Source organism: Lampetra fluviatilis, chromosome 4 (genome assembly GCF_964198595.1).
Source record: "Lampetra fluviatilis chromosome 4, kcLamFluv1.1, whole genome shotgun sequence".
Taxonomy (NCBI): Eukaryota; Metazoa; Chordata; class Hyperoartia; order Petromyzontiformes; family Petromyzontidae; genus Lampetra; species Lampetra fluviatilis.
In genome coordinates this window covers 22530604-22543086 of record NC_136278.1, presented here as the reverse complement: position 1 = coordinate 22543086, position 12483 = coordinate 22530604, and the positions used below count along the sequence as shown (strand labels likewise).

Sequence of the window (12483 nt, the reverse complement as noted above, 5' to 3'; positions counted from 1 at the left end):
AGTGTAAAAACAAAAAAGTTATGTATCGAAGAGTGAAATTGCAGTATACTGACAACTGTATGAATCATGGCGACAGTTGCAGTCAGGACATGGACATGTTTGTGATGACAATAGGACTGGCTCTGAATAACAAGTGAGTGGGAATTAAGGATATGTCAGTAGTAGAGAGATACATGTGTGAACAGTTTATTTGTCCATGATGAGTAGATTTTTTTTTTAACTGGGCATTTACAGGAGCTGGGTATATACCAAATTAACAGTACCACACAATATTGGCCTGGTAAACATAATATCTAGGGTTTATTCTGTTGCTCAGAAAGTCATATTTGGTATCTTTAGGATTTTAAGAGTTCTGTTTGCATGACCCTCGGAGCCAGAAAAAGGCACCTTTGGAACTAAGGTTCCACTGTTAAGGTGTTTGTATCAGATGGACTCGGGCACCTGCAAAGTCATTGATACGGCAATGAAACAAACAGCCAGACTAAGGTACTGTCAGAATATTTTGGTTAAATTTGTAATGCTCAATGCAAAATAAGTGAAAATGAAGCACATAAAGAAATTGTATTTCCAAACATTGTTTAAGCAAGTTTCAAGAGTGGCATAGCCATGAGTTTGCATGTATTTTGCAAGCATATAATAATACAACACATATCCAGTTACCACCACGGTGTTGTTCGACATCAATGAACACAAAGCTGCTTTGTTTTTATGAATTTAGTGCGGTGATTCCTGTGTGTTGTGTTGGTATCCTGGGCAACAATAGGCAAACTGTCCCAGACAATTAACAGTGACATTTTACTCGAATTTTAAACAATTCCCATGAAGCATGCTCAAAGACGATGTGGCGGTTCTTTCTCTTTCTTTACTCAACGCGATAATTTCATAAACACTGCAGTTTAAACACTCTACACGGACCAAGCAGTTTAGTTGGCAGTTATTATTGTTTAATTAATTACTCCCAAACAAAAACAATTGCTTGGTAACTTGACAAAATACCATATTGTTTTTGAACTCCCTTGAACTGTGTATGCACTGGTTGCAGTGGAGTGCTTTTCTTGTCTGTTTGAACGAACATGCGTGTTTTGACTGTGTGAAACACCATAAATAGTACGCACTCCATTAACCCTTTGAAACTAACCTAATTGAGGCTACTATGCATATTTTAGAAAAGCAGTACATTCTGTTCAAGTTGAAAGGAACTTGGCAGTACCTGTCTTTGACAGTCTTTGTGATTCAATATATGTTTGGTTGTTGCTAATATCCCCATAAACCATCCTCCATTGACCTCTGCAACCCAGCCAGATGATGGGCTGATTTGACCCCAAACAGTTTTTTTGTTATTGGTAAATTAGTTCTAAATATATATACTAACTCTCAGTGTACAATAATCCCTATATCGCACCAGTGTTTGATCACAGGAAAGTCGGAAATGCTTTGATAATTATTAATCCATACACATTTTTACTTGTAAATTGTCAAAAACATTGTTCAAGAAAGAACACCCCTACGCCGCCACTGCCTGGGATCCCTTGTACTGCTGCCATTATCAACTCGCACAACTTTGAATCGCGTGGGCCGCTCTGTGACTGGAAACACGTTATCTTGGCTCCTGTGCATGCGTCCTTCAGTCTTTTATTGCCGTGTATAGAGAGCAAAAGCTGAGATCAAGGCTGCACTCAACATTTTTTAAATTAGTTTTACCTTAGGTTGTTCTGTGGGCTCAGTGGGGATCTTTATACAGCAGCAATCCCGTGGTCTAGCAGAATTGTTCAGTCAAAAACTCATGGCCTTACTGCCTGCGTTTTTTTGTTGTTAAAATGGCTTCTGATTCTAGACTTGACGTTTTCGTGACTGCAAGGATCCATACTCTTTGGTTCTTTCAGTAAAGTCACTTAGATGAAAAAAAATAAAAATAAAAAAATAAAAAATAACCTATTTTTTTTTCATCTACGTGACTATACCGAAAGAACCAAAGAGTATGGCTTCTGATTATTCCTGGGTATGGAATCGTGTCTTGATTTTAGTGCTCATGTTATTAAGAAGGTTGTTAGAAGCTATATATGAAGTACTGTACAATACCATTTGAGTATATCGTCAACTGTATGTATATACACACACACATGATGTACTTAGACTGGTTGGAAGATTCGTGCAGGAAAGGTCAACGCAAAGTTGACTTGTAGTGTATAACAGTGACACTTCCGATTAAGCATGCCTTCATCCAGTGTACTAAAACTATAAACAATGTGCTGTGATTTGCATTGCAGAATGTGTATTGTTTCTAGTCAGCAGATTTGCATTGAATTCATGAGGAACGTGTAGCCTTCATTGTGTTTGACATGGCTATCCCTTTTAAACAATTCCAGGGGCAGACAAGCAAGGATGTGGGCTTTCCTTGCTGGACAGATGGCACCTATCTGATCGTACTGATATCTTAAACCCAAGTAGAGCCTTTCTAGAGAACTACATGCAATGTAGTAGTTCCATTGACATTAAAGGTTCTTACCTCTTTAACTTTCTTTCTTTAACTCATGTATAGACATACAATTTCCAAAAAACATTCCAATCTTCTCTCCCTGTTTGCAAAGAATGAAGGCTCTCACCTGACTCACATAACCAGCCCACAGTTCCGGCCCACAACTTCTACGCATCAGCACCGATTGCTTAACATGAAAACAGATGGGACCCAATTATGTTAAGTGTATGGGTGAGTGCTCACAGGATTAATTGAAGCCACCTTCCTTACCACAGGCAGCAATGCACAAACTGTGTTTTAGAGCGATGCATTTGTAGACAATTCTATTGCCTTTTTAATGCATTCCATCATCTTTATTTAAAAATTAAGTTGCATGTTTGTCATGATGATGGTTTGCCAAAGTAAACATTATTTTTTTCTTTATATTTTATTTACTAACAATTGGCATCCTGTGATGTTCCTAACCCTTCTAATTTAAATGATTTGCACAAGAACAAAAGGTATACTATTGTGATGTCCATATTGCATACACTTTATATGCGGAACGTATAGATAAATGCCATCAGCAATTTGAACCGATGAAACTGTTGTATAAAGCTATTAAAAACCACACGTTATCTCATAAGCATCCCTTGTGGATATACCAAGAAAAAAGCATTGTAGTTTTAGATTAATGCAAAAAAAAACTCTCAAGACATTTTGGTGAACTAAGCACATAATATAACAACTCGAACACGTTTCTTTTACAAAACATGCGTATTCGCAATAAAATATTAATTGTGAATCTAATATTAATGTAGGCTCTCTGAAATGTGAAGGCAAAAGTAGAGGCCGTGAGATGTTCGCAAGGGGCCTATCCTTAAATGGAATTCTTAAGAATAAGTAATGACCAGTAATGTCTACAATGTTTCATTTATTGAAAGCTTGCTCATTGTACAACAATCACATGAATAAATGTATTGTTTAAGAAACTATTAAAAGTGCTTGTGTTTAATATCTGGAATGGCACTTGCCAAGTCAAATCATGATTATTAATTTATATTGTAATGTAATGTTTAGTCGGAATCAGAAAGTTGTATTGAATAATATACTGTGCTTTGCCTCCTAAATTAAAATAACACAATTGGTGTCCCATCATTGCATTAGGAAGCTGTTATTTATTTGACCATATTCTTGGGTCTTTCGATAAAGACTTTCGGTAAAGACTTTACCGAAAGACCCAAGAATATGAATTCCTGCAGTCACGAAAGCTTTAAGTCAAGATTTATTTGACCATTTACAGTCAATTTGGCAAATAAAATGTCGGTATAAATGGTTAATATGATTTTTCAGGTAGAACACTTTTCATTGTCTTACATTTTCCATGAAGTAGATGAAAAACGTAACTTTACACATTGAAAAATATGATACTATTACATAATTTTTTTAAAAAAATTTACTTCGTTACTTTTTTCAAGCAGGTTTAATTTTTTTTATAGATGTTATTCTTGTGGGCATAAAACCTGCTCAAACTAAATATTTTCTGAACATGTTTTGCTATTACCGTTGTGAATATTTTACGTGATATAATATATCATGTCTTGAATTGAAAATTTGCAACAAGCAACTTGAAAATGTAAATATTCACATCCATAGCATACGTTTAATCATTCTTTTCATTGGAATGCATGGCAAATCTGTCTAATTCGCTGTTTATCAATAAAATATAAATTCTCAGCTGCAACACACTAGAACGCCATTATGTAATTTGACAACAGCTGTGTAGAACATTTGGTTGACACTGGCAGTCAAAAAGGAATGCGCCTGTGAGGATATTCACCACAGAAAGAGCTATGAAGTTAACATTTTGCCTCCGTGGGATGCTGACGTCTGTTGTATATTTGGAGTTTGCATGTCTCTTTCCTTGTCACCTGGATTTTTCTCCGGGTCCTCCAGTTTTTCCCTTCACATTTAGAATCAACATGTGTTTAGAATATTTAGCTGTTATAAATTTCCACGTGATAAGGCACTTCGTTGAGCTATCATTTGTGGTCATTCCACTTCTGAAAAAGCTATATATCTCAATGGTTCTTACCTTGTAAAATAACAGTTTAGTTTTTAGTAAGTGTGCAGGAGGTTGTTGGATTGTTGCTTTGCCAAACATGCAGGATAGCGACTGCCTTGGGAGGCCTTCGTCCATCAGTGCATTGATCATGGCTAATGATCTTTGAGACACCAGTTATACTGTTTTCTTAAAAAAACAGTATAAACCAATTGCTTGAATTAATAAAATAATGCGTACATGTAGTTGTTAAGCTGAAACTTTTGACTCGTTTTTCTTTCCCTGATCGTCGATTATTAATGAGTTTTTAGTGAGCCTTTTAAATATTACATAAGAGAATTCATAAAATATAAAAAAATATATATATATATAAAATCTGATATGTAAAAAAAATCTTTCTATTTGTGTCATTTCGAGCTATCTGATTGATGCTGCTGTGTTTCGGATGATGCTTTGTTTAGACATTTGAGAATCACTTCGAGAACATAATTTATAGTACTCCAGCAGAAAGATATGTATCTTGTTCCAAGTGTTGTGAGTCCAACTGAGCCGCAGATGTTGTCTTGGGAGCAACACTATTTATTCCACCAACTCAACATAACATAACACAACCTACACTTGGGTGTTGAATGCCCATCTAGTCATGCTACGGCAGAACTAGACACGATTTGCTATCCCGGCCCGGACCACAAGCTGGGTCCTGGACTGCGTTGCTCGAGGCTTTTTTAACCGGACATGGATCTTCTTCATCAGCAACCCAAAGAACCCCGAGCCCCTCACGGGGTCCTCGTTATATCGGGCTGGGGCTGGCTCCGCCCCTCGCCCCGCCCACCTTCTAGATCTCTCGAGCTCTTTCCCGAAGGCTCCCCGAGAGCTCTTTTATACCACGTGACCGGCCAGCGGCTCGCATCCACTGGTGACCCCCCTCCAATATCATCCGGTCACGTGTCGGCAGGTCAACCAGCGTATCATGCCCCAACGTAACCCTGGCTGGCTGACGCTCCCTCACCGGGAGCCCGCACCGCACACTGTACGTGGTGCCTCCTTGCTGACCAGCGCTCACCCAGGCCCCGCGAGGGCTGTAACTACACCCAGTAAGCGGGCTATACATAATGCCAACACATTATCCGACGTGACTTCGTAAGCCCGGCACCACACAGTGACATTCACAGTCACTACACAAGTATGAAGAAAATAAGATGTAAATGAAACGTAGCACAGATGATTATTTTGTATAGTTTGCGGAGCGCAAAGATGAATATGCTGATGTAATATTTCGTGGTCCTTTAAAAAGGACTGGAATCTCTTACATTTCCTCATTTAATTGAATAACATCATTCTGCATTTGAATGCTTGTAGGAATATGTACGTATACTTTTTTTGTCAATTTTAACTCGATGTTTCAACTAGATGTTTTATAAACCTTTTATTTAGCTTTAACTTATTGTATGGTACTGATTTAACCTAAAAATATATATTTCAGTACAAGTAATTTTAAACCGCATTGTTTGTGATCATATAGGCATTTACAGTCATACCTCATTTAATGCGGTTGGTACGATCCCATGGCAGGGCAAAGAACAGATTAGGGTACACCGTGTACCGTATTGTTTTGCGTACTGTGTCATCACTCGGCTGCGCAGCTTCAAGTAGTCAACCACACAGAAACCGCGTTGTGTGACGTGTTCCCTAATTGAGGAACCGTGTTATAGCGAAAATGTGTCGTATGAAAACACGTTTGAGCGAGGACATACCGTAGGTGTGAAGTGATAGCAAAATTCAGTCATGTTTTTTGTCCACGTGTGGTTGTTATTTATTGATTTAAATTAATTCAGTATTTTTTCACACTTGTAGAAAGGTGTGGAGGTGATGGTTTTGGCTTCTAATGCATGACATACAATTACAAAGTTGGGGAAAATAGTTGCTTGCCATCGTGATATAGCAAATATTCATTCAGTAGCCAAGCACTCCCTGAAGCATTATATAATTACTCAAAAAGAATGCTAATGGTGGCTAATTATCCATGTCATCCCTGGGTTACTCCCCTTCATGCCTGGTGAACATTCTAGACAACATCACAATGGGTGATATGCATGCAGGCATTTCAGGGAGGCTAAATTGCAATAGGCTGCTAAGTAGATTTCTCTAAAGTCCTCGTGAAATTGATTAATTAAATGCATTCATCACACTCAACATCTCAACCTGACATTGTGTAGCGCTAGATTTTCAAAAGCCATTTGCAAAGGGCATAGTCGACAGACTAGTACATATTGAATGTGCTCATTTCACAGTGTTATTCCAGCTTGTTATGTACGCATTATTTGGCCTTTTTGTTTCATCTGATGAATAATGTATATGGTAATGTGCATACATATCACGCATTTTTTCAGTATTTAACTGGTTTAATGTTTTTTTAATGTTTTATGTTATTGGCCAAACCTTTGTTCTTACGTCATGTTTTTTTGTTGAATCTCATGCCAACAACATAGATTTCAATCAGAAGCTACTATGAAGCCAATATTGCCTATCCATACTATTGAAGTGTCTCCATGCAACACTAGTTGAGAGTTGTAGATGACCTTGCAGGCAGTGACTGTGTTTAAAGCAAGGCACGTCATCCAGTCGTACGTCTTGGCCAAATATATTAAATAAACAAATTAATGAATGGAACGAATGGATTAATGAACTCGTATATCATGTAAACGAACACCATCCATCAAAGCTGTTCATGCGTTGTTGAACTTTACTTGTTTTTAAAATGTAAATAGTTTTATTAATATGTTTTGGGTATGTGTTCTTATGTTAGGTAATTAGAAATTGAGTGTATATTGCCGCAACAGGACAATATGAATTTGTCATTAAATAGGTGCGTCACGCCAACCTGCGACTGTTGCGCAGCGCCTCGTGTGAATTTGCTTGCAGCCCCGTGGCCCTATTTCCACTACATATCTGATAAACAGCAGCTTACGAAGGCTTCATTACTTAAGGTGCATGTGTCACGCGACGCAAGCACGCAACCCTGCCACGAACTAAACGGCAATGAATTCTAGCTAATTAAGAGCCTCTACGGTTGTGTAACGGGCCCCGCTTGTTTTTTGGTCTTCCCTCCTGCCAGGTTTGGCTCTTGCGAGGAATCTAATGACTGCTGCAGGGCCGTCTGCTGCTGGGGCCATCGGAGCGACAGGCGCGCAGCCCTCTGGCTTCTGAGAGTTGTTAGGGGCCTCTTCTCCCAACTCACCTGCTGGCACGTCAGCCCCATGCGACCAGCAGGTTCTACGAAGTAGAGGTGAGCGGGAGGTGTGGCGCTAATGAGGCGGGGTCTTTAGAGAATAATTTTGCGTTCGCGTGGGGGCCTTTTGCTCTCTGCCACAGGTCACGCCAACAAGCATTGGGATGTAGTTTTTTATTTATGGCACAGAAGCGCCGGCAGAAGATCGCTTAATATGCAATTAATCCTTTGTGTCATTGGCCCTGTATGTGTCTCCAAATGCATGTTAGCTTGGGTTATCCAGAGATATTGACTTTTTGTAAATATAATAAAGGTTCCCTCAACATGTGCTTAACTGTCCAAATTGTCTGGTATTTTTAATTTACATTGGGGGCTTAAGTGTGCTTTATTTTTCTTTCGTTACATTGTCAGCTTCATATAGTGAATGAGCTTCATTGTGTTCATTCACTGACTGTCCTTCAGTATTGCAGCCCAACTGAATGCAGAGTGCTTGCATAGTGAATCACGTACTGTTTAACATTACACACGTGCTGTAACATTAAAATTATATTATCTAATTATATATTGCCTGCTAAAATAACAATGGGTAGATCTAAAAGAGCATTCTCAACTATATTGATGTATTATTTTTGTTTATTTTGCTTGTGCACCACTGCCAAAGCAACAGCATCAAATGATTTGTGTGGATATATTTGATTGGTGCCAAAGATTGTTGAAACATTTTTGTTTTGGCATTCGTCTGTTTACAACGAAGAAAGTTAATGCTCACACGCGAATGTTGTGACCACGTGATGTAATTCATGAAAAGTGGATATCACTTGAACATTTTATAACCATTATTTGTTTCTATTTGCACAGAATTGTTTGTTGTATTTTAATGTGCAATTGCCTTTAGTCTTTCTTTGAAATGTTAGCTTTACATTGGTGAAATGCATGTGGCTAGTTTTCCATCCACTGACCAAAATAAGCATCCGTTTTACAACTCACAATTATCCACCATAATGAAGGCGACAACATCTGCTTCCGACTAGACCTATGACCGATTAATTTCTTTTTCCGTCCATTTTCTATCAACCCAGCTGCTTTATGGGGATGTTCTCAACACCGTCATGAGTATAAGAAATATATGAATACGATTATTTGAGCATGTTTCATTAATGAACACTTTATAGTATTCCTCTGATTTAATTAGCCCTTTTAACTACTTTGCATTTATTGAATCTTCAACTTACTGTAGAGACTCATCCCAAAGTTGTACTAAGACAAACACAAACCGCAACATCAAATTAACATTATGTTCTGTTAGGGTTCATGTGGCTCTAATCCATAGTTTCATTCATGCAATGCACGATTTGAAAAGGGCTTTAATTGGACGGGCTGCCCTCCGAGACTGGTCCATGTGGAAAATATTACAATACTTGTGTAATTTCCCATCATATGAAGGGTTAATAGAATTTCATTTAATGAAAAAGACAAAAAATTAAAGATTGTATTGAATTCATTTAATCGAAAATGTATCCGTAAATCACCTTTATCATAGCGTTCGAAGAACTGTTTGATTTACCTTACTATCAGGAAGTAAACGAAATGTTTCAATAAAAAAATGGTTTCCAAACTTAAATTTTTTCTCAACTGTCAGAGTGAATAAAACAATTCAAACAGGTGTTTCTCGAGTTATGTTTGTTGCAAATGTGCAATTGTTGTAGGAAAAGTATCGACTTACTGGATTCTGTATTGATGTGAATACAAAAACAATAAACTATTTATAAACCGAAATGACAGGTTGTTCACTAATTTTCACACATTTTTGCAAAAAATGTGAGGTCGCTTTTGCCAAAATGAATTTGCACTTGGTAAAAATAACTTACTGGTTTTTGAATTCATATGAATTAGACAAAAGTTACTATTATTGATAGGAAGGGGAGAGGTCAATGTTAATTAATTTTCACAATTTTTCACTCTGTGTGAGCTAAAGAGATCAAAGTGAATCTCTGCTGAATTCAAATTTAAAGTGATTCCACTTCTTGATTGAAATTCATATTCGCTGTTCAAAAACAACTGTTGTCACACAATTTAACTGACTAGATTATAATTATTATTTGTTATTATTATTCTGTAACGGCATGCAAAACGAAAAGATAAAATACATATACAGGAGCGCACATGACTTTTATTAAAAGCGGTGCTGGTATATTTTTGGAGATAATTGATTATTCTTGTAAAAAAACACTAATAATTAGTAACAATTTTACTAAGCCTTTCATGAAAAACTAAAAAAACAAATTGCACGAAAATCCACGTAGCCTATCCGGCGTTACGCACATAGTGTCAGGTGTTAGACACAGATCACCAAAACTATATATTTTTTACTCTAACCTATAAAAGGAATTTTTTGTCTGTGTGGCTGATACTTGCGAGGTATTTCGCTCACGAACCGTGGGGTTTTTTGTTTAAAAAAAAATACCCAGGTAGCACGCCATAAGCCGCGTGGTGAGCCAGCGCTATTTGCGTCTGTCACCTTTAAAGTAGTTTAATTAGCGATTTAGTGCTGTATTTGGTTATTTACTTATTAAAGTTGTGCCTTCGAGCGCGCCAAAGCATGCAATTGCGCATGCGCGGCCCTACCAAGTCACACGCATTCCGTGAGGGGGAATTTCAGTAAAATGTTTCAGGTTCATTTATTTGGTATAGCCCTGTGAGCCATTCGGCTCTTGAATCGGGTGCAACCGCAACAAACAAAAACATGAACAAGAAAACATCTTAAAGTGACTATGCGCAAACAGAAAATCCAGGAAAAAACTGCAAAGTCTTCCAGAAAAAAAGCACCATACACCAATGCTGTGCAAAAATCCCAGTGGGATGCAAGTGAAACAACAACAAACACAAGACAACTTAGATTAAAGCCATCATTCTAACTCCGTACTACAACAAACAAACATGGCCAAACCAAAATAACTTTTCTAAATCACCAAAATAAAACCATAAGCAATGTAACAGTGATCATAGGAACTGTGACCGAAATTTCACAGTAAACGACATAAACAACATGTACCACCAAACCCTGTAGCCACTGTACAAGACAAGGCAGATTTACAGCTCCCTTAGAACATTTATTAAAATTACTGTTCACTCATTGCTATTACTGCTATTCAATATTAAATGATTTAAACTTGTATATATTTTTTAATGCACCACTCGGCACGCGTGCTGGAGCCTACCAACTCACACGCGTTTGGACGGGGGAGGGAATTCTCATTCGTGTGGACACTGCACAACGTAAGACTCACATTATTACAGCTCCCTTAAAACATTTATAAAGATTCCTGTTGACTCATTACTGTTATTTTATAGGTTAGATGCTACACAATAACCAATGTTTTATGATAGTTAATCGAAGTAACACGATTTTTCTCCCTGAGTAGTAAGTACTCTAAAATTGGTTTACAAAATGGTTATTCCCCACAAACTTGCTTTAGCGCCCATGTCTTTTTGTGAGGCAATGACACAAATGCACACATTTTCTCTTTGAAAATAGGTACATTTCTAAATATCACTGTCCTGCTCACAAAAACAAGTTTTAGGGGAAGAATAGCCTTGTTCTGTACTCTTGAGGCATAAGCAGCCACCTAATATCACTTACTGCACAGGGGCAAAACAAATATACTGATTACTATTACATCTTCATTCTCACATTTACACGTGCCCCCTCAGTACGGGGGTTGAGCAGTGACGGTATACCAATTACGCTTGATTGGTGCACATCTGCCTATCATCACAGCAAGGATTAATTGATTTATTATTCGTTGACTTTCATTTTTTTTGCCAGTTTTGCTCGCGGAAAATGTACTAAAATGGCGGAACACCCTCGTCGTCGCTCTTAATTACTTATTATATACACGTGCATTTCCCCTCTCCCTTCTTTCGCTAAAGTCACATAGATAGAAAACTATTATTTAAAAAGTTAGTAAATGTAAAAGTAATAGTGTGTGGTGTTCGTCGATGTGTGCGTGTGAGTCCATATATGTGTGTGCGTGGTGTGTGTGCGTCGATGTGTTTGTGTAAGTCCATGTATGTGTGTGTGAGTCCATGCGTGTGTGTGCCTGGGTATTTTGTACCATCGGGCACTCCATTCCCACAACTCCCAATCGGTGATGGGGCAGTTGTGGAGAGAGTGGAGAGTTTCCCATACCTGGGCAGTGTGCTCATGGCCGGCTCCGATTTAACAGCAGAGGTCTCACTCCGAATCAGTCGAGCGGCATTATCTGTCGCTCCGCACGAAGCTTCGGGTCTTCTTGGCCACAGTCATTCCCTCCCTTCTCTACGCTTGCGAAACGTGGACCCCCCTAATGGAACATCTCTGCCGGTTAGAAACATTTAGGCTGGCCTGCCTACGATTAATCCCGGGTTTAACCAGGCTGGATTGTGTGAGGAGCTCACAAATCCTCGACAGATCTGGACAAAGTCCCATCGGTGAGCTCCTCCGGCAGGCAAAGCTGTGTTGGCTGGGCCATGTAGCCCGCATGCCCAATCACCGTATGCCCAAACAGCTTTTGTTCGGCCGGATCGATGGGGCTAAATGGGCGCGGCAAGGGCTAGAGAAGAGATGGAGTGATGTGGTACAGGAGGATGTGGAGCTGAGTGGACTTGCCGATGACTGGTACCAGCGGTGTCAAGATCGGCCTCTGTGGAGGAGGCTCGTGAAAGACGTTACTGGGCGGTTGGAGGCAGTCGCCCTCC

The 12483-nt window shown here is 38.7% G+C and overlaps 1 protein-coding gene across 3 annotated transcripts in view; it reads left to right on the top strand.

Moving 5' to 3' along the window:
* The window catches only part of LOC144931681 (nuclear receptor coactivator 2-like), a 96898-nt gene that overhangs the window by 8415 nt on the left and 76000 nt on the right, over positions 1–12483 (top strand). For all 3 annotated transcript variants that reach the window (XM_078855826.1, XM_078855827.1, XM_078855825.1), the window contains exon 2: positions 7633–7803. The gene's annotated coding sequence lies outside the window, so the exon portion shown is untranslated. The remainder of the gene's footprint in view (positions 1–7632; positions 7804–12483) is intronic.